The sequence below is a fragment of the Aulostomus chinensis genome, chromosome 3 (assembly GCF_037954235.1).
Source record: "Aulostomus chinensis isolate RoL2024-O1b breed Wild chromosome 3, RoL_Achi_v1.0, whole genome shotgun sequence".
Lineage (NCBI taxonomy): Eukaryota > Metazoa > Chordata > Actinopteri > Syngnathiformes > Aulostomidae > Aulostomus > Aulostomus chinensis.
The window spans coordinates 32,367,723-32,372,289 of record NC_141322.1 but is presented as its reverse complement, the minus strand read 5'-3'; positions in this window follow the sequence as shown (position 1 = coordinate 32,372,289).

Below are 4,567 nucleotides of genomic sequence, written 5' to 3'. Positions count from 1 at the left end.
TCTGGTTCGCGTCAAAGTTGAGCTGCTCTAGAGAAAACACTCCGCAGCTGCAGGTGCTCAGACCCCGCCCCCGCGTCCACGCCCCCCCCCCCCCCCCCCCGCCCCGGAGCCTGCCCACAAGACTCGCGGACCCTGGAGTCACCGTGGTCCACATCATGATGGTCTCACCGCCGTGTTGACCCTCGACCTCTCGTCAGACACGTTTCAGTCGTGAACCTTCATGGGAGATGTTGGATGCACACTCTGATCCTTAGTGAGACTTACAGCAGGGCTTTTCAAGATAGGGTTGGGGGCCCCATGGGACGTCCTCAGGTGAGCCAACCCCTGCTGGGCCCTCCATCAGAGGCTCAGGTGGACACCCACTCTGTCAGGGTTAGGGTTTCATCCTTCAGGATGAAATGTTGTTCCTCATTTCCTGCCAGACAACTGCAGTTAAAAAAGAAGGTCATGTGATTGGTGGCTTGGGTCAGCGAGATCCTGCAAATCTACAGGTCTGATTGTCACCTGTCTGACTTAGTGGAGAGGCGGAACCTGGACCCTGAGCCCATTCGGTTTTGAGGCAGCTTTCTTGAACAGCATAACACTTGGGGTGTAGCTGAGGGGGCCTTGGTACTGGGTCGCCCTGGCCAACTACTTGGTGCTTGTGATGGGATTTACTCCATCAGGGGTGTTTCTGTGGGTGCAGGCGGGGTCAGATCATGGCTGCCGGTGCTGTTGTTCATCTGAGCCTGTAACGGTGGGAGGGGCCTCAGACCAGCAGGCCTGGTCACTCCTGCTGTTAGCGACCTGTGAACCAGATCAACCAACAGTAGATCCTGGACGCTGTAGCGCCCCCTTCTGGATATCTAAACCTAAAATGTGTCTGATGAGGTCAGTGACATGGTTCAGGACTTTGTGTCTGGCCTCAGCGTGAGCGCGGCGTCCAGGCCGACAGGAATAACTGCTGCTGTTTGGACAGAGTGGGTTGAGGGACGCTGCGAAACTGCACAGCAGGACGGCATCTGCGCTGAGGTTAGACCAATAAAATAAAGAGTCCATCTGTCAGCCTCCGCCCTCCTTCCTGTTGGTGCTTCAACTTGGTAGAAACGTGCTGCTGTTTGTTTGGATGGCAGGAAGCAGTTGGGCGGGGCAGACACGCCATTGGCCTGCCGTGACTCACGCCGCACTCTGATGGCCAGATGAGCACTGGGAACCAAGATGGTCGCGGAAGAAGCACCATCAGTCAGTATGTGTGTGTGTTTGTGGATGGTAATATATATATGTAATATATATATATATATATATATATATATATATATATATATATATATGTAATATATATATATGTAATATATATGTAATATATATATGTAATATATATATGTAATATATATGTAATATATATATATGTAATATATATATGTAATATATATATATATATATACACACACACACACACACATATATACACACATATATACACATATGTGTATATATGTATACATATGTATATATACACATATGTGTATATATACATTTATATGTATATATACATGTATACGTATATGTGTATACATATACGTGTATACACACATATATGTATATATGTGTGCATATATGTATACATATATATGTGTGTATATGTAGGTGTATATATGTGTATATATACTGTATATATGTGTACATATATACACATATATGTATATATATGTGTTTATATATATGTGTGTATATATACACATATATGTGTGTATATATATACATATATGTGTATATATACGTATATATGTGTATATACGTATATATACACATATATGTATATATACGTATATATGTGTATATATGTGTATATATACACACATATATGTGTATATACTGAATATACACACAGATATACACGTATATGTATATATATATATACACATATATACACATATATACCCAACACCTCTAGGACCCTGTTCATCAGCCTGACTGACAGGTTGGTTTTGTCTTGAGTTTTCTGGATCAGAGTCCTTCCTGTCCTCGATTCTGATGATGGATGATGTCTTCAACATCTGTGCTGCTTTGTGTTTACGATGGAAAATGGAAGCCGCTGGCGAGTGCCTCTGATGTCATCAGTATCTTCAGCTTTCTGTGTGGTTGTGATTACGTTTTCGGAGCAGATTGGAAACGTGAGTGCTCAAGGGACTCGATGTGGACCGGTGGCGTCTTGTTGAGGTGAAACCAGCCTCCTGTCGTGTCCAGGGGCTCCGCCGCCACAGAAAGAGCTCCTTCTCTGTGCTTTTCCACCTGAGCTGCAGGTGTTTGCTAACATGCCTGTGGCTTGGAGCGTTTGGCGCTGGGGCATTTAACTTCACCCCAGAAATGTTGACTTTCAGCTGCCCCCCCCCCCCAAAAAAAAAACCTTGGGGGAGAAGAAAAACCCTCGTTGGCCCCTGATAAACTGAGCATGTGTTTTATGGAGGCCATGATGGTGATGATGGCAGTTGCAGTAATTGTAGCCTATCACTTTCTCAGCTGCCATTTCCTTTGACGCACTTCAGAAACGTGGACACGGTAACTTGATGGGAGGACCAGTGGTGAGGGTGCAGGTGCCCCTGTGAAAACGAGGAGCGGCGGCCAGGTCCCACAGAGACACAGCTTCAACCCAACGCCACTAATATCAACCAGCTGAGTTTCCTGTAGCTTTAACGAGGACGACTTCGAACGTCCCTGCCGTCGGACTCAGTGTCAACAGACAACAAGAAGACCTCACAATTTCCTGCTGTGTCAACAACACAACTTACAACCCACAGCACGACATCAGCTGTAGTCAGTATTCCGTGTTCAATTAAAGTTGGCGTCGATGTGACATCACAGCCCTGGAGACACAGTGTGGATATGAACGCACAGCCACAGTCGTGATGGTAGCGGCAGCTGAAGTGACTGGCTCGGTTCTTTGAGCTGATGTGAAAACTGAACTGTGGCCAGTGTGGCGTCCAGGGTAAACCCCGCCCCTCACCCGATGTCAGCTGGGTTCGGCTCCACACACCTTCTTCCCTTTGTGGATAAGTGTCATAGAAAAAGGATGGATGGATGATGGATGGATGGATGATGAATGGATGGATGATGAATGGATGGATGATGGATGGATGATGAACGGGTGGATAGATCATGGATGGATGATGAATGGATGGATGGATGATGAATGGATGGATGATGATGGATGATGGATGGATGGATAGATGAATGATGGATGATGAACGGGTGGATGGATCATGGATGGATGATGAATGGATGGATGATGGATGGATGGATGATGGATGGATGGATGATGAATGGATGGATGATGAATGGATGGATGGATGATGAATGGATGATGAACGGGTGGATAGATCATGGATGGATGATGGATGGATGGATGATGGATGGATGGATGATGAATGGATGGATGATGAATGGATGGATGGATGATGAATGGATGATGAATGGGTGGATGGATGATGAATGGATGATGAATGGATGGAGGGTGGATGGATGATGAATGGGTGGATGGATGATGAATGGATGGATGATGAACGGATGGATGGATGGATGATGGATGGATGATGAATGGATGGAGGGTGGATGGATGATGAATGGATGGATGGATGGATGATGAATGGAGGGTGGATGGATGATGAATGGATGGATGGATGGATGATGAATGGATGGAGGGTGGATGGATGATGAATGGGTGGATGGATGATGAATGGATGGATGATGAACGGATGGATGGATGGATGATGGATGGATGATGAATGGATGGATGGATGGATGATGGATGGATGATGAATGGATGGAGGGTGGATGGATGATGAATGGATGGATGGATGGATGATGAATGGATGGAGGGTGGATGGATGATGAATGGATGGATGGATGGATGATGAATGGATGGAAAGCTGAACCACTGCCAGCTGACATGGTCAGAACCCCCCAGCCGTTTCCTGTGGTAGAACAGAACAGGTTCCTTCCACCCAGGACTCAACGCCGAGTCGCGTTGCTGTTGATCAGTGACCGAATGCAACGATAGAACACGACTGAAACGTTTGTGAACAATAATAATTGATACATTTCCAGTTGTGAGTCGCTGGTTGGCAGCCAGGAAAGACAGGAAGCATTGACCCCCCCCCCCCGTGTCACCTGGCATGCCAACATGGCCGTTTATTTTCCCCAGGATCGTTTTCTTTTTTCGGCCTCGCTGCCAGAGGCAATATTATGCAAACAGGCAGGTATGAACTGTGATGACGTCATGTGGTCAACAGAAGCGCTTGTGTGAAGTGAGCTGCTCCATCACTGGTAATTGGTCCTCCTCCTGCTCCTCCCTCTGCTCCTCCTCCCCCTGCTCCTGCTGCTGCTCCTGCTCCTCCCTCTGCTCCTCCCTCTGCTCCTCCTCCCTCTGCTCCTCCTCCCTCTGCTCCTCCCTCTGCTCCTCCTTCTCCTGCTCCTGCTCCTCTCATCTCAGTTCAACTCAGCCCCCCACAATCAGACCACGATCTCCTCAGCATCTCCACCAACTCACTCATCTCATTCAGTATTTGGCAGAACGCTGGAGAAACGTGAA